Source organism: Eubalaena glacialis, chromosome 3, assembly GCF_028564815.1.
Source record: "Eubalaena glacialis isolate mEubGla1 chromosome 3, mEubGla1.1.hap2.+ XY, whole genome shotgun sequence".
Taxonomy (NCBI): Eukaryota; Metazoa; Chordata; class Mammalia; order Artiodactyla; family Balaenidae; genus Eubalaena; species Eubalaena glacialis.
This window is the reverse complement of record NC_083718.1, coordinates 88,315,948-88,342,389: the sequence shown is the minus strand read 5'-3', so window position 1 is coordinate 88,342,389 and position 26,442 is coordinate 88,315,948. Positions and strand designations below refer to the sequence as shown.

Genomic DNA, 26,442 nt, shown 5'->3' with positions numbered 1-26,442 from the left:
GGGGGGAAGTGATGTCATCACGCCCGCCCACTTCGGGAGCCCACCAAGCCGAGGTAACACGCCTCTTACCCTTTATCTGAGATACCGGCGGATTTTGCCAGCCTCCTCGAATTCTTCTTACCTTTTGTCCTGCGTTACACGCCGGGGAAAGGAATTCTGGGATCGTGTGTTATGCTGATGCAAAATGTTTTTAAGAAGTAAAGAAGTTGTAAAACAATGGATACAAGTGTATATTTATGTATGTGTCTTGTGTGTAGACATGTAGATTCAGGGTTACATCTCAGAGTGCTACTCGGTGTATTTTCTGTGCACGTCCTTCCTACTTCAATCTCGTGGTATCCCAGGGACCATGTTTTTCCTTTCCTCACCATACAGAATACAAGAAATGACGATTCTGAAAAAGAAGCTGATGACCAGAATAAGGGATAGGAAGATGACCTGTTTGCTTGAAGAGCGAGGTTGGTTTGTTCGTTTGTCTTCTCTTCCTGGGTGAGACTGGGTTAGACCTGAGGGCGGGGCGAGGGGAGGCTGAAGAAGGCAGCCAACTTGTGTTTTCAGACCAGAGAGCAAGGAGCGGAGTAACTTGATCCTTGAGGGTGCCTTTGGCTTAAGGGGGAAGCTGACTCTTCCGGAGAATCCTGGAGCCGACAACAAAGGAACTCAGCACCCAGCTAACTTCCAGGAAGAAGCTTCCTTTCCTCCCCCTGCTTTTCCCCTTTCCCCTCCTTTCTGTCTCTGCAGCCATCAGAAATAAACTCTGGCTCATTTCATCTGAAATATGCTTTATTCCAGGGAGAGTAATAGCTCAGAGAATCTCTGAAAAAGATCTCTAGAAAAGACAAGGAAACAGATTATCCCCTAGAGCCTCCAGAAGGTAAGGCAGCCCTATTGACCCCTTGATTTTAGTCCAGTGAGACCTTTGTTGGACTCCTAACCTACAGAACTGTAATATAATAAATGTGTGTTCTTTTAAGCCACTAAACTCATGGTCACTTATTACGGCAGACATAGAACACCAATTCACTAAGTGTCTAGCACATTCACCTTAGCAGTAATAAGATGGGGGACCTAGTGAACCCTATATAAATCTGCAGGTTGTCTGTCTGTCCTAGGTTGACAGGTCAAGAGATATTGGTACATGTTTAAAGCATTACATTAGGTATCTTTTTTCCTTTCCGTTTTTTCCCTAAAGGACTCTCGCCCTATTTCCTGCACAGGTGTACCCAACATGGTTCTCACTGGAATTACAGCAAATTGGAAGACAGTGGTGGTGACACAGGTTGATTTCATTTGCTTTTAAGAATGGGTTCTAACACGTAGAGGGAAAGAGTATAATTTATGGAAAGTTAAATACCGTAGAATCCTCCATTCCGAAGATACATTTTTCGCAACTTTTTTTTTTTTTTTCTTTTTTTTAGGGTGAAGAACTACTTTTCAGAGGGTGAAACACAAGACTGGCTTTTAGGAATTTTCCCCCAAAGTAATTTGTGACTGGATCCTGTTGCCGAAACTTGGCCTCTGTTCACCGGTGCCGAAGAGGAACGCGGAGACAGAGTTTTGGGTGAAGTAGAAAAGAGTAGCTTTTATTGCTTTGCCAGGCAGAGGGGGCCACGGCGGGCTAATGCCCTCAAGACTGTGTGACCCACCCTCGAGGGCGTAGTGAGGAGTCTTACAGTGTCCGAGGAGCAGGGCGTGATCAGCTCGCGGACAGTTCTCAGACTGGCTGGCATCAAGGGGAAGTTTCAAGCGTCATCAACTTTCTGGTTTCAACCAGTCCAGGGTCTATGTGCTTGTGGGCAGCACTTTCCATCTGGAGGGGGTCTGCTCCCTGTAAAACCACTTAGGAGTGTGTGTCAGGCCTTTATCTGAAGCTTCAGTGAACTGGGAGTTCGGTGATTCTGCCATGTGGCGGATTTATAGTCTAAATTGTTGCCCGTTCCCCAGCCCAACAGCTGTTCTTTGTTTCTACACCTTCACATTCCCTAATCATTAACTCTTGAGTCAGCACTTTACTTCAAAAGACAAGGACACGGGGGCTCGTACACGGTTTCAACCCTGACCAAGTCTGAGATTTACACGATGCATATGCTGTTGTTTTCATAAATGTTAACGTCCATAAAATGAAGTTCTTAAAAGCATTATTTGAGTTCTCCATTGATTACTGATTGTATCATCAATACCTTCCAGCCCTGGCAGCACAGGGAGGAAGGAAGAATTGCTGGGATGCTTGCATCACCACAGGGCAAGAGGTCCTCAAATTTTACTGCTTTATCTTTAAGTAATACTTCATAGTTCGGCTGACTTTTCATCCATTCTGCTGATTCTGCCAGTGAGTTCCTCTGTAGTGACAGCCAAAGGCACTTACGGAAAATACGTAAACAACCAAGTGTAAAAGCAGAAGTCGAGGTCACTTCATCTACTACGGAAGTGGGACATGTGTCTACCTCAGGCCTGAGTCTTCTGATGGGCCTTTTGGTAATTGGTGGCGGTGGTGGTGACAATGTTTGAGTTGTTTTATTTTTTATTTTATTTTTATCTTTATTTTATTTATTTATTTTTTTGGCCACGCCGGCGGGGCCTGCGGGATCTTAGTTCCCCGACCACGGATCGAACCCGTGCCCCCTGCAGTGGAAGCTCACAGTCTAAACCCTGGACCGCCAGGGAAGTCCGTGAGTTTTTTTGTTCATGTTGTTGTTTGTTTTAATTTTTCAACTGTTACTAGGAAATAATTGTGGAGCAAGTGCTCGGTTTTAATGCTGGAAAGCAAAAGAACGTAACTAAGGACTTTTCCCAAGGAATGCTTTGAGATCTTTATGTCAATTTGTGGTGTGACTTATCCACTTTTTCAATTAAGGATTCTTAATTAAAGGAAAACAAACTTATTTATAGGTTCGAATCAGTCTTACAGAACAATAGGTTTTCAACTGGGATCCGCAGCCCACCCGCATCAGAAACATGTGGTTTGTGTTTACGTGAAAAATGCAGACTCTAGGGCCCCACGCCAACGAAACCTCTGGGGGTTGGAGCCCAGGAAGGAGCTTCTGTAATCTCCACAGCTGATTCTGAGGCACTCTAAATGTAAGAACTGCCCTTTAATATTTTTAGATAAGGGGATTGTTACAAAATGACAAGAGGGTAAATAATCATTCTTTTAAACTTAGACTTCAAGCGTTGGACAGCGAGGTGAGCTCTTCCTGACAGTTTGTCTTTCCTATTCTTCCCCACTCAGCCTAGGGACGCGTGCAGAAATTAGAAACAAAGTAGGGGAAGAAAAACTTATTTCTTTACACACATTTTGCTTTAATAGCCACCGAAAAGATTGTTTCATTTCCTCTCACTGACCCTGTCCACCAGTTATGTTGGCCTTTAACGTATCGCTGTAGCAGCATGTATAAATATATATCATACATTTATTCACACATACACACATTCGAAAGCACTGTGAAGACACAGACTAGGCTTTGGCACAACTGGGGGCCGCTCACATGTCACTTAAAAATGATCACTGGTTCATTTACACAAGACTTGCAACAGGCTTGGTGTGGCCAGTAGCCCCCAAGTCCCAGAGAGAAGTTAGGATGACAAAATCGGACAGTATATTTAGAGTGAGGTCAGTACACTTCTTGGAGATCATAGAAGCATAGAAATAGGAGGTCTAGGCTAAGCACGAGACGGCATCTGGGAATCACTGCTCTCACCACGTGGATTCAAAGAACTCAGGTGCTGCAGTGTAGACCGACGCCCAGCCTGACTGTGACCCAGCCGCGCTGGCCCCGGGTCAGGTCGTCGGGCCCCTGCCGACACTGTCCTGCGGGGCACCGCTGCTCAGTCCTGAGCTTTACGATCTGCCGTGGAGCTCCGGCGTGGGGACCACATGCTCCATTGCTAGGAAGCAGGTCCCGTTTCCCCCGAGTTGACCCTCAGAGGATGAGGCGAGAAATGTGCTGTTGCTGGTTCCCAAGCCCCTGGGGCGTTCAGAAGCAGTGCCACCAGGTCCTCTACCAACGATGCCTGTTTTGCTTAGTGCTGGGCCCGGTGGACCTTGGCTGGTGGTTCCTCAACGACTGCAGGAGAGGCCCCCTGCCTTTCGCCCTGCCCCACCAGGCCACATCTCTGACTCCTTCCAGACCCTCCAGCAGGTGTGGAGGAGTGGGACCCGGGTCCTCCTCAGCAGACAGGGAGCTGTGAAGAAGGGGGGCAGGCCCATCCTTCTTGCAGTTTTAAGGACCTTTGGTGGCTTTGCTTCTTGCATGGCTCCTGGAAGGCAAGGGTCACAGGACTGGAGTGCATGGCAGAGCCCTTAGGGATTTCACCTGGAGGCCAAAATACCACAATCAAAGTAAGAGTCCATTATCAGGCCCTGCTGGTGGCTAACTGAGGCTGGAGAGAGTGCTGAGTGGTGACAGAAGCCGGGAGCACGCCGAGAGCCTGTCACGAGGATGAGCTGAGGGGATGCGGCGAGGTCTGGAGGAGCAACTGGGGCCATCAGGTTAGAGGAAAAGCTTCCCACCACCTCCCGTGGTCATATCTCTGCTCAAAGCCACTGCACACCAGGTGGCCGGATCCTACCGCTCCCTCTTCAGGGGCCAGTTCACTCTCCAATTCACTTTGGAGCAAAAGGATGGCTTTTGCGATCTCCCAGGAAAAGAAGTGCTTAGTATGAAACATGCACACGCAGACATTGTCTTTTGTAGGAAGAAGAGAACGTTTTCTATAGTGAAAATAGCTATTGGAGTTTTGGGTTTATTTTGCTCAAGAGTTCATTGAGAGTCTTCATTCTGTGTGTTTATACTTTTCCAAAAAGTTAGAAAATGTTGAGCCTTTATTTCTTCAAATATTTTTCTACCCCAGCCTCTCATCTCTTTTTGAGACAACAATTTTGGATATACTATGTTACTTACCATCGTCCCACAAGTCACTAAAACTTTTTTTTTCAGTCTTTTTTTCTCTTTGATTCATTTTGGATAAATTCTTTTTCTATGTCTTCAAGTTTAATGAAAATTTCTTCTGCAATCTCTAATCTGCTATTAACCATATCCAGTAATATTTCTATTTCTGATATTTTGTCATCTCTAGGAGTTCCATTTATACTTATATCTTCCATTTCTCTCCTTATGCTCATATTTCTTTTCATTTTTGAACATATAAGCATAATTATAATATATGTTTTAATATTTTTGCCTAACTCCATCATCTCTTTCATTTCTGAGTTTGTTTCTGTTGTCTGATTTTTCTCCTGGTTATGGGTCATATTTTCCTGTCCTATGTATAATACTTTTTATTAGAAGCTGGACATTGTGAATTATACATTGTTGGTTACTGAATTTTGTTTTTAAAGATTGTTGAACTTTATTTTCCCCAGAAGTTAAGTTACTTGTGTTCAGTATGATTCTTTTGAGGCTTGTTTTAAAATTCATTCAGGGCAGGTCTATAGTAGTCTTTGCTCGAGGGCTGACTTGGACCCACTTCTAAGGCATGGCCTTTTTGATGTCTCTATTGGATGCCCTGTATACTCAGTGAGATTTCTCCATTTTTCCACTCTGGCTGTAATGATCTCCAGCACAGTGTGATCTCTAGGAATTATTTGTCTTCTTCCTAGTCACTGTTCTTTGCGTGGAATCTGTTCTTTCCCAGCCTCATGGAGGTTTACCCTACCATACACAGATTTATATTCAACTATTGATTCATAGGACGCATTATGTATATTTCAGTAACTCTTCTCTGTGTGTCTCCCTCCTCATTTACTCTGTGCAAAAATTCAAGATTTCTTGAATTGTGTTTATTTTCTTTAACTCAGCAAGGTTCCCGCACTTTTTTGTTGTTGTTGTCGTTCCTTCCCTGTGCCATATTCCAGAAGTTGTTTGCAAGAAGAAAGCTTAGGTGTGGTAGAATTCACCTTGTTTGTTTTCTTTTAGGGGTCACAGTTCAGAGCTTCCTATTGTCCAATGTCTGAAGACTTTTTTTCTATATTTTGTCCAGTTTTTTTTAAAAGAGTCACAGATTGATTGATTGATTGATTGACTTATGGCTGCATTGGGTCTTCGTTGTTGCGCGTGGGCTTTCTCTAGTTGCGGCGAGCAGGGGCCACTCTTCGTTGTGGTGCGTGGGCTTCTCATTGCAGTGGCTTCTCTTTGTTGTGGAGCATGGCCTCTAGGTGCGCGGGCTTCAGTAGTTCTGGCATGAGGGCTCAGTAGTTGTGGCTTGTGGGCTCTAGAGCGCAGGCTCAGTATTTGTGGCGCACAGGCTTAGCTGCTCCGTGGCATGTGGGATCTTCCTGGACTAGGGCTCAAACCTGTGTCCCTTGCATTGGCAGGTGGATTCTTAACCACTGTGCCACCAGAGAAGCCCCTCTCTTGTCTCCTTAAACTAGCTTGTGTTCATCTGCCTTAGGTGATGGAGGATTCACAAGTAGAAAGCATGAGCCTCTGTTCCTGTGGCTCAGTGAGGCAGGGTGTTGTCTGGTTCCAGTGGAGTTACAATGAAGAAGCCTCTCTATCCTCCTTTCCTTAAGCTTTCCCAGTCTTGGGTGTGGAAAGAACTCAGTTGCTCCAGTTCAGCAACCCCTCAGCTCATTCTGCTTCACTAGTTGAACCAGCTTTTAAAAATTTTACAGCTGCATATTACTCCATTGTGTGGTTGTGCCATAATTTTCCAGCCCGTATCCTAGGTATGAATATTTAGGTAGCTTCAGTATTTTGCAATTAAAAATAATGCTCAAATAGATCTTGTGTATTTATCTTTTCTTAGTACACATAGATCTTCAGGGTAAATTTATATAAGTGGGATTAATGGGTCAAAGAGTAAATGAATATGTAGTTTTGTTAGCTATTCCCCTATAGGGGAATTTGTATTCCCACTAGCAATATAATGATAGTGCCTATTTAGTTATATCTCTCTAAAAAAGCTTGTTGTCAAACATTTGAATTTTTACCAATCTAATAAGTGAGAAATGACTTATAAGCGGAGTTTTGAGTTTCACTAATCATAAGTGAAGTATAATAAAATTCTGGTTAATTGTCTGCTCATATCTTTTGTCCATTTTTTGTCATTTCTACCCTGATTTTTAAAAATTTATTTATTTAATTTATTTATTTTTGACTGCATTGGGTCTTCGTTGCTGCACGCAGGCTTTCTCTAGTTGCAGTGAGTGGGGGCTACTCTTCGTTGCGGTGTGTGGGCTTCTCATTGCGGTGGCTTCTCTTGTTGCGGAGCACGGGCTCTAGGCACACATGCTTCAGTAGTTGTGGCATGTGAGCTCAGTAGTTGTGGCTCGCAGGCTCTAGAACGCAGGCTCAGTAGCTGTGGTGCACAAGCTTATTTGCTCCGCAGGATGTGGGATCTTCCCCGACCAGGGATCAAACCCATGTCCCCTGCATTGGCAGGTGGATTCTTAACCACTGCACCACCAGGGAAGTCCCCAGGGGTATTTTAAAGTTTTCCTTGTATAGATTTTACTCATTTTGTGTTGATTTTATTCTTGAATATTTTGTTTTTATTGTTGCAATTTTATTTTATTTTTTATTAAAGTATAGTTGATTACAATATTGTGTTAGTTTCAGGTGTAGAGCAAAGTGATTCAGTTATATATACATATTTTTTTTCAGATAATTTTCCATCATAGGTTATTACAGCATATTGGATATAGTTCCCTGTGCTATACAATAAATCCTTGTTGCTTATCTACCTTATGTATAGTAGTTTTTATGTTAATCCCATACTCCTAATTTATCTCTCCCCTCTCTCCCTTTCCCCTTTAGTAACCATAAGTTTGTTTTCTGTCTGTAACTCCGCTTCTCTTTGGTATACAGATTCATTTGTATTAGTTTTTACATATAAATATTTTTCCACATATAAGTGATATCATTTAATATTTGTCTTTCTATGTCTGACTTACTTCATTTAGTAGGATAGTCTCTAGGTCCATCTCTGTTCCTGCAAATGGTAATATTTTATTCTTTTTTATGGCTGAGTAATATTACATTGTGTGATATATATATTACATCTTCCTGAACCACTCATCTGTTGATGGGCACTTGGGTTTTTTTCCATGTATTGGCTATTGTAAATAGTGCCTCAATGAACACTGGGGTGTGTGTATCTTTTCAAATTAGAGTTTTCATCTTTTCTGGATCTATGCCCAGGAGTGGGATTGCTGGATCATATGGTAACTCTATTTTTAGTTTGTAAGGAATCTCCATGCTGTTTTCCATAGTGGCTGCACCAAGTTACATTCCCACCAACACTGTAGAGGGGTTCTCTTTTCTCCACATCCTCTCCAGCATTTATTATTTGTAAACTTTTTGATGATGGCTATTCTGACTGGTGTGAGGAGATAACTCATTGTGGTTTTGATTTGCATTTCTCTAATTTAGTGATGTCGAGCATCTTTTCATGTACCTGTTGGCCATCTGTTGTCTTCTTTGGAGAAATGTCTATTTAGGTCTTCTGCTCATTTTTTGATTGAATTGTTTGTTTTTGATATTGAGTTGTATGAGCTGTTTGTATATTTTGGAAATTAAGCCCTTGTCAGTCACATCGTTTGCAAATATTTTCTCCCAGTCTGTAGGTTATCCTTTTGTTTTGTTTATGGGTTCGTTTGCTGTGCAAAAGCTTTTAAGTTTGATTAGGTCCCACTTGTTTATATTTGCTTTTATTTCTATTGCCTTGGTAGACTGACCTAAGAAAACTTTGCTACAATTTATGCCCTAGGGTGTTTTGCATGTGTTCTTTTCTAAGAGTGTTATGGTGTCATGTCTTATGTATAAGTCTTTAAGCCATTTTGAGTTTATTTTTGTGTGTGGCGTGAGGGTGTGTTCTAACTTCATTGATTTAAATGAGGCTGTCCAGCTTTCCCAACATCACTTGCTGAAGAGATTGTCATTTCCCCATTGTATATTCTTGCCTCCTTTGTCAAAGATTAATTGACCGAAGGTGTGTGGGTTTATTTCTGGGCTCTCTGTTCTGTCCCATTAATTTATATGTCTGTTTTTGTGCCAAAACCATGCTGTTTTGATTACTGTAGCTTTGTGGTATGTCTGAAGTCTGGGTGGGTTATGCCTCTAGCTTTGTTCTTTTTCCTCAGGATTGCTTTGGCAATTCTGGGTCTTTTATGTTTCCATATAAATTTTAGAATTATTTGTTCTAGTTCTGCGAAAAATGTCATGGGTATTTTGATAGGGATTGCATTAAATCTGTAGATTGCTTTGGGTAGTATGGCCATTTTACAATATTAATTCTTCTAATCCAAGAGCATGGGATATGTTTCCATTTCTTTGAGTCATATTCAATTTCCTTTATCAATGTTTTGTAGTTTCCAGTGTATAGGTTTTTTTCCATTGGAATTTTAAATGTGTTCTTCTTCCTTGATGTTTTCTAATCATGTATCATTTGTATATATGAAGACTGTTGAATTTGTATGTTAAAATTTTATATATTGCTACTTTACTGAGGGTTTTTATTTTTTTAATTGCCTGAGTTTATAATTGATTATTTAGTTAAACTCTCATATCACCTTTTAACATAGATAGTCTTACATCATCTTTCCAATTCTTATGTCTCTGTTTTCTCTTTCTAGTTACATTGGCTAAAACCTCCAGGACAATGTTAAATAGTAGAGGAGATAATAGGTATCTTTCTTGGTTCTTGACCTTATTAGAAATGGCTTTAGTGTTTTCCCATTTAGTAAAATATTGGCTGTAGGAGTAACGTGTATATATTTTATCATGTTTAGGCTGTATCCATCAATTCCTAATTTGAGTATTTTAAAAAATAAGAATGATTAGTGAAGTTTGTTAAAGACTTTTGTGGCATCTATGGTGATAATCTCATCCTTTTTTTTCCCCTTCGATATGTTAATACAGAGAAAATTACCTCAATTTATGCTATATATATAATTTGGTATAGTTAATCTTTTTTCATGTTACTTAAGTTTCTCTCTTCTTTTTTTAAATTTTGGCTTTATTGAAGCATAATTGACACATACATCTATGATATATATCTAGATAGATAGATATAGCGAGAGAAACCATTTAAAACTATAGTTGTAAGTACAAAACAGTTAATGACAGTTATATTTGTCTTATACCTTTTATTGGTGTGATGTAATTTTCTTTGATGCTTTCTCTTGAATTTTATTTTGTTTAAAATTAACATTTGCCAATTCTGATTCTTGCTCTTAGTATTTCCTTGGCAAATAATATTTCCTTGGCAAATTTCCATATATTATTATTTTATTATAAAAGGGAAGTAGTTTACCATTTAATACAGTGTTGTTTGGCACCTGTGCAGTTCTTGCTGGGTGACAACCCAAATGTTAGTTGACTTATTTCCAAGTATGTGCAAACCATGTTATGATTCTGGGATCAAGTTTATTAGAGAGCTAGATATTTCATTTTCATCATACCTACTATCTCAATTGTTAAAATGAAATGGCTGTTTTCTCATTGTTTGTATTAGTTAATTTTTGATGTATAACAAACAACCACACACTCTAAGTGTTCTACAGCAATAAGCATTTATTTCACTCATGGATCTGCAAGTCCTCTGCGTTAGCTGAGGGAGCCCTGCCTCTCACTAAGTTCTGCAGGTCAGCCAGGGATAGCTTTGCTTCACATGTGTTCCACTAAGGTACAGGCTAACAGGATTACAGCTACTCATTGGAAGATCACATGGTGATAGCACAGGGCAAGAGGACAACTATAAACAATTGAGGCCTCAAGACTGAGGCTCAGAATGGCAGACTATCACTTCTACCCACATTCCATTGATCCAAGCAGGTGATATAGCCACCCAAAGTCCAGGTGTGAGGATGTGGATACTGTAAAGGGTAAGTGTTAACACCAGTAATTTAGCCTACTACATTTACCATCTACCTTTGGTTCTATTTTTCGTCAGTGATTTTTTTTCTTTGTTACATTTACTTACCTCTATATAGGACTACAAAAATAATTGTATATTCTATTTAACTCCCCATCACCCATCTATTGAGACAGCTAATATATTTACGCTTATTCCAGGTGACTAATATTTATTCTCTTTTTTTTTCTTTTAAATTTCAGCTTTATCAAGGTATAATTAATATATAAAACTGTATGATATTTTAAGTGTATATTGTGGTGATTTGATACATGCATACATTATGAAATGATTCCTTCCAAATTAACACAACCAATACCTCACATATTTATCTTTTTTTCTTCCTTTTGGTGAGAACATTTAAGTTCTACTCTCTTAGCAAATTTCGATTATATAATACAGTGTTATCAACTATAGTCACCATGTTTACATTAGATCTTCAGACCTTATTCATCTTGTAGCTGAAAGTTTGTACCCATTTACCAACCTCTCCCTATTTCTCCCAGCCTCCATCCCTGGCATCCATTTTTCTACTCCCTGAGTTTGACTTTTTTTTTTCTTTTAAGATTCCACATATAAGTGATACATGCAGTATTAGTTTTTCTCTGTCAGGCTTATTTCACTTACTATAATGCCCTCACAGTCCATCCATGTGTTGCAAATGTCAAGATTCCCATTTTTTCCTCTTTGATATTTTGTATTTGGAAATATAACCAGAAATGGATCACTGGGCCAAATGGTAATTTTGTCTTTAATTTTTTGAGGAACCTCCATATTGTTTTCCACAGTGGCTGCACCAATTTACATTCCCACCAGCAGTGTACAAGGGTTCCCTGTTCTCCACACTCTCCAACACTTGTTATCTCTTGTATTCTTGATGGTAGCCATTCTAACAGATGTGAGGTGTTATCTCATTGTGGTTTTGATTTGCATTTCCCTGATGATTAGTGATGTTGATCACTTTTGCATCAACCACTTAGCCATTTGTATGTCTTCTTTAGAAAACTGTCTATTCCGTTTCTCAGCCTACTTTTTAATTGTAGTGTTTGTGGTTCTTTGCTATTGAGTTGTATGAGTTTTTAAAATATTTTTTGGATATAAATCCCTCATCAGATATATGACTTGCAAAAACTTTCCCCTACTCTGTAGGTTCCTTTTCATTTTGTTGATGATTTCCTGTACAGAAGCTTTTTAATTTCATGTAGTCCCATTTATTTATTTTTGCTTTTGTTGCCTTTGTTTTTTGTGCCAAATCCAAAAAAAATCATTGCCAAGACTGATGTTAATGACCTTACCACCTATGTTTTCTAGGAGATTTATGATTTTAGGTCTTATTCAAGTCGTTAATCTATTTTGAATCAATTTTTGTATATGGTGTAAGATAGGGGTCCAGTTTCATTCTTTTGCATGTGACTGCCCAGTTTTCTCAGCACCATTTACTGAAGAGATTCTCCCTTCCCTTTGTATGTTTTGGGCTCCTTTGTTGTAAATTAATTGGCCATATATGTATTTCTGAGCTCTCTATTCTGTTCCATTGTCCTGTGCATCTGTTTTTATGTCAATCCCATACTCTTTTGATTACTATAGATTTGTAATATAGTTTGAAATCAGGAAGTGTGATGCTTCCAGCTTTGTTCTTATGATTGCTTTAGTTATTCAGTTATTTAGTTATTCGTGGTTCCATGCAAATTTAAGGATTATTTTTCTATTTCTGTGAAAAATGTCATTGGAATTTTCACATAGATTGCATTGAATCTGTAAATTGCTTTGGGTAATATAGTCATGGTAATAATATTAAATTTTCCAACCCATGAGCACAGAATATCTTCTCATTTATTTGTGTCTTCCTCAATTTCTTTCATCAATGTCTTATAGTTTTCACTGTACAGGTCTTTCACCTCCTTGGTTAAATTTATTCCCAGGTATTTTATTCTTTCTGATGCAGTTGTAAATGGGTGTGTTTTCTATATTTCTCTTTTCTGAGAGTTGTTATCAGTGTATAGAAATGCAATAGATTTTTGTATATTAATTTTTGTATCCTGCAACTTTACTTAATTTATTAGTTTTAACTGTGTTTTGGTGGAGTCTTTTTTTTTTTTTAAACATCTTTATTGCAGTATAATTGCTTTACAATGGTGTGTTAGTTTCTGCTTTATAACAAAGTGAATCAGTTATACATATACATATGTTCCCATATCTCTTCCCTCTTGCATCTCCCTCCCTCCCACCCTCCCTATCCTACCCCTCTAGGTGGTCACAAAGCACCGAGCTGATCTCCCTGTGCTATGCGGTTGCTTCCAACTAGCTATCTGTTTTACATTTGGTAGTGTATATATGTCTATGCCACTCTCTCACCCTGTCACATCTTACCCCTCCCCCTCCCCATATCCTCAAGTCCATTCTCTAGTAGGTCTGTGTCTTTATTCCCGTCTTGCCACTAGGTTCTTCGTGACCTTTATTTTCCCTTAGATTCCATGTATATGTGTTAGCATACTGTATTTGTTTTTCTCTTTCTGACTTACTTCACTCTGTATGACAGACTCTAACTCCATCCACCTCACTACAAATACCTCCATTTCATTTCTTTTTATGGCTGAGTAATATTCCATTGTATATATGTGCCACATCTTCTTTATCCATTCATCCGATGATGGACACTTAGGTTGCTTCCATGTCCTGGCTGTTGTAAATAGAGCTGCAATGAACATTTTGGTACATGACTCTTTTTGAATTATGGTTTTCTCAGGGTATATGCCCAGTAGTGGGATTGCTGGGTCGTATGGTAGTTCTATTTTTAGTTTTTTAAGGAACCTCCATACTGTTCTCCATAGTGGCTGTATCAGTTTACATTCCCACCAACAGTGCAAGAGTGTTCCCTTTTCTCCACACCCTCTCCAGCATTTATTGTTTCTAGATTTTTTGATGATGGCCATTCTGACTGGTGTGAGATGCTATCTCATTGTAGTTTTGATTTGCATTTCTCTAATGATTAATGATGTTGAGCATTCTTTCATGTGTCTGTTGGCAATCTGTATATCTTCTTTGGAGAAATGTCTATTTAGGTCTTCTGCCCATTTTTGGATTGGGTTGTTTGTTTTTTTGTTATTGAGCTGCATGAGCTGCTTGTAAATCTTGGAGATTAATCCTTTGTCAGTTGCTTCATTTGCAAATATTTTCTCCCATTCTGAGGGCTGTCTTTTGGTCTTGTTTATGGTTTCCTTTGCTGTGCAAAAGCTTTTAAGTTTCATTAGGTCCCATTTGTTTATTTGTGTTTTTATTTCCATTTCTCTAGGAGCTGGGTCAAAAAGGATCTTGCTGTGATTTATGTCAGAGTGTTCTGCCTATGTTTTCCTCTAAGAGTTTGATAGTGTCTGGCCTTACACTTAGGTCTTTAATCCATTTTGAGTTTATTTTTGTGTATGGTGTCAGGGAGTGTTCTAATTTCATACTTTTACATGTATCTGTCCAATTTTCCCAGCACCACTTATTGAAGAGGCTGTCTTTTCTCCACTGTATATGCTTGCCTCCTTTATCAAAGATAAGGTGACCCTATGTGCGTGGGTTTATCTCTGGGCTTTCTATCCTGTTCCATTGATCTATATTTCTGTTTTTGTGCCAGTACCAAACTGTCTTGATTACTGTAGCTTTGTAATATAGTCTGAAGTCAGGAAGCCTGATTCCTCCAGCTCCATTTTTCGTTCTCAAGATTCCTTTGGATATTCAGGGTCTTTTGTGTTTCCATACAAATTGTGAAATTTTTTGTTCTAGTTCTGTGAAAAATGCCAGTGGTAGTTTGATAGGGATTGCATTGAATCTGTAGATTGCTTTGGGTAGTAGAGTCATTTTCACAATGTTGATTCTTCCAATCCAAGAACATGGTATATCTCTCCATCTATTTGTATCATCTTTAATTTCTTTCATCAGTGTCTTATAATTTTCTGCATACAGGTCTTTTGTCTCCTTAGGTAGGTTTATTCCTAGATATTTTATTCTTTTTGTTGCAATGGTAAACGGGAGTGTTTTCTTAATTTCACTTTCAGATTTTTCGTCATTAGTGTATAGAAATGCAAGAGATTTCTGTGCATTAATTTTGTATCCTGCTACTTTACCAAATTCACTGATTAGCTCTAGCAGTTTTCTGGTAGCATCTTTAGGATTCTCTATGTATAGTATCATGTCATCTGCAAACAGTGACAGCTTTACTTCTTCTTTTCCGATTTGGATTCCTTTTATTTCTTTTTCTTCTCTCATTGCTGTGGCTAACACTTCCAAAACTATGTTGAATAATAGTGGTGAGAGTGGGCAACCTTGTCTTGCTCCTGATCTTAGTGAAAATGGTTTCAGTTTTTCACCATTGAGAACAATGTTGGCTGTGGGTTTGTCATATGTGGCCTTTATTATGTTGAGGAAAGTTCCCTCTATGCCTACTTTCTGCAGGGCTTTTATCATAAATGGGTGTTGAATTTTGTCGAAAGCTTTCTCTGCATCTATTGAGATGATCATATGGTTTTTCTCCTTCAATTTGTTAATATGATGTATCACGTTGATTGATTTGCGTATATTGAAGAATCCTTGCATTCCTGGAATAAACCCCACTTGATCATGGTGTATGATCCTTTTAATGTGCTGTTGGATTCTGTTTGCTAGTATTTTGTTGAGGATTTTTGCATCTATGTTCATCAGTGATATTCGCCTATAGTTTTCTTTCTTTGTGACATCTTTGTCTGGTTTTGGTATCAGGGTGATGGTGGCCTCGTAGAATGAGTTTGGGAGTGTTCCTCCCTCTGCAATATTTTGGAAGAGTTTGAGAAGGATAGGTGTTAGCTCTTCTCTAAATGTTTGATAGAATTCGCCTGTGAAGCCATCTGGTCCTGGGCTTTTGTTTGTTGGAAGATTTTTAATTCCAGTTTCAATTTCAGTGCTTGTGATTGGTCTGTTCATATTTTCTATTTCTTCCTGGTTCAGCCTCAGCAGGTTGTGCATTTCTAAAAATCTGTCCATTTCTTCCAGGTTGTCCATTTTATTGGCATAGAGTTGCTTGTAGTAATCTCTCATGATCGTTTGTATTTCTGCAGTGTCAGTGGTTACTTCTCCTTTTTCATTTCTAATTCTATTGATTTGAGTCTTCTCCCTTTTTCTCTTGATGAGTCTGGCTAATGGTTTATCAATTTTGTTTATCTTCTCAAAGAACCAGCTTTTAGTTTTATTGATCTTTGCTATTGTTTCCTTCATTTCTTTTTCATTTATTTCTGATCTGATCTTTATGATTTCTTTCCTTCTGCTAGCTTTGGGGTTTTTTTTGTTCTTCTTTCTCTAATTGCTTTAGGTTCAAGGTTAGGTTGTTTATTCGAAATGTTTCCTGTTTCTTGAGGTAGGCTTGTATTGCTATAAACTTCCCTCTTAGCACTGCTTTTGCTGCATCCCATAGGTTTTGGGTCGTCGTGTCTCCATTGTCATTTGTTTCTAGGTATTTTTTGATTTCCCCTTTGATTTCTTCAGTGATCACTTCGTTATTAAGTAGTGTATTGTGTAGCCTCCATGTATTTGTATTTTTTACAGATCTTTTCCTGTAATTGATATCTAGTCTCATAGCGTTGTGGTCAGAAAAGATACTTGATACGATTTCAATTTTCTTAAATTTACCAAGGCTTGATTTGTGACCCAAGATATGATCTATCCTGGAGAATGTTCCATGAGCACTTGAGAAAAATGTGTATTCTGTTGTTTTTGGGTGGAATGTCCTATAAATATCAATTAAGTCCATCTTGTTTAATGTATCATTTAAAGCTTGTGTTTCCTTATTTATTTTCATTTTGGATGATCTCTCCATTGGTGAAAGTGGGATGTTAAAGTCCCCTACTATGATTGTGTTGCTGTCGATTTCCCCTTTTATGGCTGTTAGTATTTGCCTTATGTATTGAGGTGCTCCTATGTTGGGTGCATGAATATTTACAATTGCTATACCTTCCTCTTGGATCGATCCCTTGATCATTATATAGTGTCCTTCTTTGTCTCTTGTAATAGTCTTTATTTTAAAGTCTATTTTGTCTGATATGAGAATTGCTACTCCAGCTTTCTTTTGATTTCCATTTGCATGGAATATCTTTTTCCATCCCCTCACTTTCAGTCTGTATGTGTCTCTAGGTCTGAAGTGGGTCTCTTGTAGACAGCATATATATGGGTCTTGTTTTTGTATCCATTCAGCCAGTCTGTGTCTTTTGGTGGGAGCATTTAATCCATTTACATTTAAGGTAATTATCGATATGTATGTTCCTATTCCCATTTTCTTAAATGTTTTGGGTTTGTTATTGTAGGTGTTTTCCTTCTCTTGTGTTTCTTGCCTAGAGAAGTTCCTTTAGCATTTGTTGTAAAGCTGGTTTGGTGGTGCTGAACTCTCTCAGCTTTTGCTTGTCTGTAAAGGTTTTAATTTCTCCATCAAATCTGAATGAGATCCTTGCTGGGTAGAGTAACCTTGGTTGTAGGTTTTTCTCCTTCATCACTTTAAGTATATCCTGCCACTCCCTTCTGGCTTGCAGAGTTTCTGCTGAAAGATCAGCTGTTAACCTTATGGGGGATTCCCTTGTGTGTTATTTGTTGTTTTTCCCTTGCTGCTTTTAATATGTTTTCTTTATATTTAATTTTTGATAGTTTGATTAATATGTGTCTTGGCATGTTTCTCCTTGGATTTATCCTGTATGGGACTCTCTATGCTTCCAGGACTTGATTAACTATTTCCTTTCCCATATTAGGGAAGTTTTCAACTATAATCTCTTCAAATATTTTTTCAGTCCCTTTCTTTTTCTCTTCTTCTTCTGGGACCCCTATAATTCGAATGTTGGTGCGTTTAATGTTGTCCCAGAGGTCTCTGAAACTGTCCTCAGTTCTTTTCATTTTTTTTTCTTTATTCTGCTCTGCAGTAGTTATTTCCACTATTTTATCTTCCAGGTCACTTATCCGTTCTTCTGCCTCAGTTATTCTGCTATTGATCCCATGTAGAGTATTTTTAATTTCATTTATTGTGTTTTTCATTGTTGCTTGGTTCCTCTTTAGTTCTTCTACGTCCTTGTTAAATGTTTCTTGCATTTTGTCTATTCTATTTCCAAGATTTTGGATCATCCTTACTATCATTATTCTGAATTCTTTTTCAGGTAGACTACCTATTTCCTCTTCATTTGTTAGGTCTGGTGTGTTTTGACCCTGCTCCTTCATCTGCTGTGTGTTTTTCTGTCTTCTCATTTTGCTTATCTTACTGTGTTTGGGGTCTCCTTTTCACAGGCTGCAGGTTCGTAGTTCCTGTTGTTTTTGGTATCTGTCCCCAGTGGCTAAGGTTGGTTCAGTGGGTTGTGTAGGCTTCCTGGTGGAGGGAACTAGTGCCTGTGTTCTGGTGGATGAGGCTGGATCTTGTCTTTCTGGTGGGCACGTCCACGTCTGGTGGTGTGTTTTGGGGTGTCTGTGGCCTTATTATGATTTTAGGCAGCCTCTCTGCTAATGGATGGGGCTGTGTTCCTGTCTTGCTAGTTGTTTGGCGTAGGGTGTCCAGCACTGTAGCTTGCTGGTCGTTCAGTGAAGCTGGGTCTTGGTGTTGAGATGGAGATCTCTGAGAGATTTTCGCCATTTGGTATTACATGGAGCTGGGAGGTCTCTTGTGGACCAGTGTCCTGAAGTTGGCTCTCCCACCTCAGAGGCACAGCCCTGATGCCTGGCTGGAGCACCAAGGTCCTTTCATCCACACGGCTCAGAGTAAAAGGGAGAAAAAATAGAAATAAAGAAAGAAAGAGGAGAAAATAAAATGAAATAAAATAAAGCTATTATAAAGCAAAGCTATACAGACAAAATCTCACCCAGAAGCCTACACATATACACTCACAAAAAAAGGAAAAGAGGAAAAATTAATATATCCTGTTCCCAAAGTCCACCTCCTGAATTTGGGATGATTCGTTGTCTATTCAGGTATTCAACAGATGCAGGCACATCAAGTTGTTTGTGGAGTTTTAATCTGCTGCTTCTGAGGCTGCTGGGAGAGATTTCCCTTTCTCTTCTTTGTTCGCACAGCTCCCGGGGTTCAGCTTTGGATTTGGACCCGCCTCTGCGTGTAGGTCGCCTGAGGGAATCTGTTCCCCGCCCAGACAGAACGGGGTTAAAGGAGCAGCTGCTTCGGGGGCTCTGGCTCACTCGGGCGAGGGGGAGGGAAGGATACGGATGTGGGGCGAGCCTGCGGCGGCAGAGGCCAGCGTGACGTTGCACCAGCCCAAGGCGCGCCGTTCTCCCGGGGAAGTTGTCCCCGGATCATGGGAGCCTGGCCGTGCCGGGCTGCACAGGCTCCCGGGAGGGGTGGTGTGGAGTGTGACCTGTGCTCGCACACAGGCTTTTTGGTGGCGGCAGCAGCAGCAGCCTTAGCGTCTCATGCCCGTCTCTGGGGTCCGCGCTGATAGCCGCGGCTCGCGCCCGTCTCTGGAGTTCGTTTAGGTGGCGCTCTGAATCCCGTCTCCTTGCGCACCAGGAAACAAAGAGGCCAGAAAAAGTCCCTTGCCTCTTCGGCAGCTGCAGACTTTTTCCCGGACTCCCTCCCGGCTAGCTGTGGTGCGCTAACCCCTTCAGGCTGTGTTCACGACGCCAACCCCAGTCCTCTCCCTGCGATCCGACCGAAGCCGGAGCCTCAGCTCCCAGCCCCCGCCCACCCCAGCGGGTGAGCAGACAAGCCTCTCGGGCTGGTGAGTGCTGCTCGGCACCGCTCCTCTGTGCGGGAATCTCTCCGCTTTGCCCTCCGCAACCCTGTGGCTGCGCTCTCCTCCGTGGCTCTGAAGCTTCCCCCCTCTGCTACCCGCAGTCTCTGCCCGCGAAGGGGCTTCCTAGTGTGTGGAAACCTTTCCTCCTTCACGGCTCCCTCCCACTGGTGCAGGTCCCTATTCTTTTGTCTCTGTTATTTCTTTTTTCTTTTGCCCTACCCAAGTACGTGGGGAGTTTCTTGCCTTTTGGTAGGTCTGACGTCTTCTGCCAGTGTTCAGTGGGTGTTCTGTAGGAGCAGTTCCACGTGTCGATGTATTTCTAATGTATCTGTGGCAAGGAAGGTGATCTCCGCGTCTTACTCTTCCGCCATCTTGCCCTATTCCCTTGGTGGAGTCTTTAGGGTTTTCTGTATATAAGATCATGTCATCTGCAAATAGAGACAGTTTTACTTTTTCCTTTCCAGTTTGGATGCCTTTTATTTCTTTTTCTTGCTTACACACTCTGGCAAAGACTTCCAATATTATGTTGAATAAAAGTGGCAAATTGGGCATCCTTGTCCAGCTCCTTACCTTAGTGGAAAAGCTTTCAGCTTTTAAACACTGAAATTGATGTTAGCTGTGGGCTTATCATATGTGGCTTTTTTATGTTGAGGTATGTTCCCCCATGCCCACTTTGTTGAGAGTTCTTATCATGAATAGATTTGAATTTTGTCACATGAATTTTCTGCATCTATTGAGATGATCATATGGTTTTTACCCTTCATTTTGTTAATATGGTGTATCACATTGATTCAACATCTACAATTCAATTGTTCTTGCATTCCCTGGGATAAATCCCACTTGATCATTGTGTAAGATTCTTTTAATGTATTATTGAATTTGTTTTGCTAATATTTCATTGAGGATTTTTGCATCTATGTTAATCAGGGATATTGGCCTATAATTTTCTTTCCTTGTGGTGTCCTTGTCTGGTTTTGGTATCGGGATAGTGCTGGCCTCATAAAATGAGTTTGAAAGTGTTCCCTTGTCTTCTATTTTTGGAAGAGTTTGAGAAGGATTGATGTTAATTCTTCTTTAAATGTTTGGTAGAATTTGCCAGTGAAGCTATCAGGTACTGGACTTTTGTTTGTTAGGAGGTTTTTAATTACTGATTCAATCCCCTTACCAGCAGTTGGTCTTATTTCTTCATAATTCAGTCTTGGTAGGTTATATACATTTCTAGGAATTTATCCATTTCTTCTAAGTTGTCCAATTTATTGACATAATTTTTCATAGTATTCTCTTATGATCCTTTGTATTTATGTGATTATCATTTGTAATATATCCTTGTTCTTTGTAATTGCACTTGAGTTCTCTTTTTTTGGTGAGTCTAAGTTTTTCTCTTTTGTTTATTTTTTTTTAAAAAAGCTCTTAGTTTCATTCATCTTTTTTATTTTCTTTTTAGTCTCTATTTATTTCCACTCCAGTCTTTAGTTCCTTCTTTCTACTAATGTGTTTAATTAGAAGATTGCCCCTAAGGCCACAGCTGTGAAGATAAGCTAATTGGCCCCTTTCACAGGAAGACGGCAGGTTCATCTTAGTGGCAGCTGGTTAAGAACTCTTTCTCCATTTGTTACAGTCCTATGGGGCCCCTGAATGTAAGACCCACTGCCACAAGAGCCAGGTGATTGAGAGGTGTCGCCTCTGCCTGATAAATCAGCCCCAATCAGGGCCTTCTGGTGGGGGTAGCACTGGGAAAGTTTCTCTTCCTGCTTCCCTTGTGACCACACTCATACACAGTTGACTCAAACACGAGTTTCAACTATGTGGGTCCACTTACTTATATGTGGATTATTTTAATAGTAAATACAACAGTACTACATGATCCGAGGTCTGTTGAATCCATGGATGTGTAACTGTAGATACAGAGGAACCATGAGTGTATGGAGGGCTGACTATAAGTTCTATGCAGGTTTTCAACTGCACAGAGGGTGGGTGCCCCTAACCCCCACGTTGTTCAAAGGCCAATTGTATTTTTTTTCCTTTTTCTCCAGTGGTGTATTGTATTCTCCCTTCAGGAGGGCTGGATTCTGCAGGTTCTCTCTTGTGGGTGAGTACCTAGCCTCTTCAGCACTCACCTAATTCTTGCTCAACAGCAGCAAGAGGCGTCCAGGAAGTCTCACTGGCTCTGCTGCTTCCACAGTTTGTATGGAGGTATGTCTGTCTGCTACTGGCTGAACTGGTGGGCGAGATTCCCCTTGGATCCCCTGGGGAAAGGTGCAAGATCTGGAAACCCTCACTGCGGCGCCCTTGTTTGTTATGGATGTCCAATTTGTTGATTAAAGAGGGGGATTAAAAAGGAGGAATGTCTTATGCTGCCACATGCTGATGTCACTTTCCAACTTGTATTCTAAGTAAGTAGAGAATTCCTCTTTACTAACTGGTGTGGAAGTTTTTCATTGTTAACAAGTAGTGCTCTTGTATGGTGAGTATTAGCTGAGAATCAGCACCTTTGTTCCCACCTGTTATATGCCAGAAGTGTCAGATAAACTGATAAAATGTGTAGAAAAAGTTGATGTTTTTGGAAGATTTACTAAAGATGAGTCACCAAAAAATTGATGTCAAATTACATTTGGACAAGATAATTGTAAAAAGTTGAGGAAAAAATCATTTAAAAATATGTAGGACAATGCACTCAGTAGGCAGATAAGTCTTAAGTTCTTTTACTTGCTAAGTTATGAGAATAGATTTTTAATACTAATCTGTTAAATACAAAGTCAGTTTAACCGAATTAGTCCATACACATTGCCAGATTTGATTTGTTTTTATGTTATTTAGAATTTTTATACTTATGTTCATGAGTAAGAATAGCCTACCATTTTCCTTGCTTGTATTGGCGTTGTTTTATTAAGGTTATACTGGCCCCATGAAATGAATCAGAGACACCACCTCTTTATCTATCCTCTGGAAGAATGTATATATACAAAAAGGGAATGACCTTCTGGGTTATTTGGTAGAAATTTTTTGTAAAGTGTTGTGGGCCTGGTGTTTTGGTATTCATTTGCCTGAGAATGTCTATTTTGTTCTAATTTTTAAGTGATATTTTAACCAAGTAAACAATTCTAGGTTATTTTCTTTCAGCAATTTGAAGATATTATTCTACTATTTTTACCCTTCCATTTGCTATTGAGAAATTTGTTCTCAGTATAAATTTTATTCCTTGAAGTTTATCTGGTTCATTGGTTTTGTTTATTTTTGTTTTTCTGTTTTTTTATTTATATTTGTTTTTTCTGTATGTCTATTTTAAGATCTTCTCTTAGTCTTTGGTGCCCTGAAGTTTTACTATGATATGTTTACATGGGGATTTCTTTTCATTTATTTATTCCCTGTTCGGGAATCATTGCTTCCTGAAACTTAAGTTTTAATATATTTCATAAATTTTAGAAAATTTCACCCATTGAATTTCCAGCAAATTGACTATTACATCTCACCCATTGTCCCTATTCTCTTCTTTCATACAGTAAGTCCCCTACATACAGACCTTCAAGTTGTGAACTTTCAAAGATGTGAATGTGCCCTTGTATGCCAGCTGTTATACTGTACTACTGTACTTTTCAAAGTAGTGTACTGTAAGATTAAAAATGTTTTCTCTATTTTTTGTGGTTTTTTTAATGTATTATTTGTGTGAAAAGTATTGTAAACCTATTACAGTACAGTACTATATAACAGATTGTGTTAGTTGGGTACCTAGGCTAACTTTGTTGGACTTATGAACAAATTGGACTTACAAATACCTCTCAGAATGGAACTCGTTCATATGTAGGGGACTTACTGTATTTTCCATCTTTGTCCTTCTTTACTGCATTCTTTAGATCTATGTTCCATTCCACTAATTCTCTTTTCATTGTGTCTAATCTGATTAACCCATTGTAGTAGTTTACTATTGCAGCCATATCAAATTGCCACAAATTTAAACAATGTTTAAAATAATAGAAATTTATGACCTTACAGTTCTATAGTTCAGAATTTCTAAATGGGTCTCCAGGCTAAAGTCAAAGGTTGTATTCCTTTCTGGAGGCTCTAGAGAAGAATCTGCTTCTTCGCCCTTTCCAGCTTCTAGAAATTGTTCACATTTGTTGGCTGATGGTTTGCTTCCTCCAGTTTGAAAATCACATCCATCACTCTGACACTGACTGTTTTGCCTCCCTCTTCAATTTTTAAGTACCCAAGTGATTGTATTGGGCCCACCCAGATAATCCAGTATTAGTCTTTTTATATTAAGGACATCTGATTAGCAAATTTAATTCCATCTGCAACCTTAATTCCTGCTGTCATGTAACATAACATATTCATAGGTTCCAGGGATTAGGACACGGACATCTTTGGGGGACCATTATTCTGCCTACCCTCCACTGAGTTAATTTCAATGATTTTATATCTCATTTCTAAAAGTTTATTTGGCTGTTTTTCTAGTCTGCCTGGTCATTTATTATAATCTCTCATTTCTTGTTCATATTTTTTTAAGACAAAGAAACCATAAATTGGACTTTGTTATAATAAAAAAGTTCTGTTCATCAAAAGACACTGTTAAGAAAACAGGTACATAACAGGCTGGAAGAAAATATTCATAATAAATACATTTGACAAAGGGCTTATAATACATATAGAATATGCATAGAATTCCTAGAGCTCACTAATAATAAGTCATATAATTGTCTGCAAAATATTTAAGCAAACGCTTCACAAAAATGACATGAATTAGTAATAAGCATATTAAAAAGTGTTCAACATCACTGATTCTCAAGGAAATGCAAATTAAAACACAAATTGATAAAAGATTGACAATACCAAATGCTTTAGAGGATGTAGAGCATCTGGAAATCTCATACATAGCTGTAAAAATATAAAATGGTGCAAACACTTTGGAAAATAGTTTGGCAGTTCCTTCAAAAGCTAAAAATACATATGTGCATCCCATGACTCAGCAGTTACACTCCTAGGTATTTATCTAAGAGAACTAGAGACATCTATCCACAAAAGCCTTGTTCTAGAATGTTTAGAACTGCTTTATTTGTAGTAGCCCCAAACTGGAAAAAAACCCCAGGTGTCCATCAATAGGAGAACAATGGTTAAATAATCTATGATATATTTATACTATTGAACAACAATAAAAAGAAGTGAACTACTGATACACATAACAACATGGATAAATCTCAAAAACGTTGAGTAAAAGAAGCCAAAAACAAAGCAGTATATAATTTATAATTCCATTTATAAGAAGTTTAGAATAAGCAAAAGTAACCTATGGTAATAGAAATCAGATGAGCGGTTGCTTCTGGGGAACAAAGAAGAGGGATTACTGGAAAGAGGTGATGATAGAGAAGACAAATAATTAAAGTAACTTGTATTTTGAATGGTGCCAAATGGGGACATGAATGAGATGAATGAAAAGATTCACTGGTTTTGAAATAGCTTGAAGTTCTGGAATGAACAGACTAGATGATGTTTGATGTCTGTGGAATGGCTAAGGTAGAGCTATATTTCAGCAACTGGCTTGAACCTGGACTTCTGGTTAGGGAACAAAATGTGCCACACACTGGGCCATTCACTGGGATATGAACGTAAATAAAACAGTTCTGTACTTAAAGAATTCCCTTATTATTATAACAAAATAAATGTGGAATATTTATAGCCTGAATTAAGGTAACAAGCAGTGATGGACAAAATCTGGAAGGTATTTTCAAAATTTTTTCTTAAGTACTGTTTTATACGCAATGAAATGCACAGATCTTAAGTGGATAGGCTGTTCAGTTTGACAAATGAGTACACTTATGTAATCCACAACCTTATCGTCAAAATATTCCCATCACCTCAGAAAATTCCCTCCCACCTCTTGTTCATATTTTCAGTTCACTCTTATTTCTACAAATGTTATAAATATACTTTTAATATTTTATGTCTGATAATTCCAATATAAAGCTTGTTGGGTCTAATTCTGCTGTTTGTTACTCCTGATCTTTTAGGTAAGAAGAATGATGAAGGAATATACAAGGTGCCTTAAAAAACATAAAAGAAGGATATTTGGAACATTCTTGAAGGTTAGGGGCCAATTCCCAGAAGCAATGATAACTAAAGTAAGTCCTTTTGGATGAATTAATACTCTTAAGAAGGGGTTAGGTGTGTCAAGAGAAAACCATATAAACAAAGATACAGAATCCTGAAACAAATGGTGAATGCAGTGAGCTAGGAGTGTTCGGAGCTAGGAGTGTTCGGTGTTACTGGAACAGATGAAAAAAGGTAGCTGAAAGAAAATAAGGCTAGAGAGGTTGGTTGACTGACTCTAAGTCAGAGTGAATTGAGTTGATGCTGTGAACCCTATTAGTGATGAGAGTTACTGAAAATTTTAAGCAGGGAATGATACAGTCAGATTTGGAGTCTTAAGTACGTAGCTCTACATATTTTTTGTTTTGTTTGTTTTGTTTTGCTTTATGCAATCTGATAAACTTAGTCTTTTAACTGGCAATTTAGTCCATTTATACTTACTGATTAATTACATCCTGATTTGCTTCTACTGTTTTATTTTTTTGTATCAATCTGTGTCAGTTTTCTTCCTCCTTACCTGATTTCTTTGTTTTGGGTTGTTAAATTGGTATTTATATGTTCCCTCTGAAAACAGGAGACGACTTCTTGGTTTTATCCCTGCCGTACCCTCTGCTTCTCAACTGCAACAGCATATGCAAGAAGACAATGTGGAGGGAGGGGCAAGATGGCGGAAGAGTAAGACGCGGAGATCACCTTCCTCCCCACAGATACATGAGAAATACATCTACACGTGGAACTGCTCCTACAGAACACCCACTGAACGCTGGCAGAAGACGTCAGA

The 26,442-nt window shown here is 39.1% G+C and overlaps 1 long non-coding RNA gene across 2 annotated transcripts; it reads left to right on the top strand.

Moving 5' to 3' along the window:
- The first annotated feature begins 15 nt into the window (after nt 1–15).
- On the top strand, nt 16–26,442 carry LOC133088244 (uncharacterized). 2 transcript variants are annotated; one of them, XR_009700500.1, is made up of 8 exons: nt 16–53; nt 376–458; nt 793–874; nt 1,218–1,279; nt 1,419–2,669; nt 21,614–21,669; nt 25,583–25,693; nt 26,236–26,442. It is a non-coding gene; the product is annotated as an uncharacterized LOC133088244 (long non-coding RNA). The 2 variants fall into 2 exon arrangements; XR_009700499.1 differs by lacking the exon at nt 16–53 and adding an exon at nt 63–238.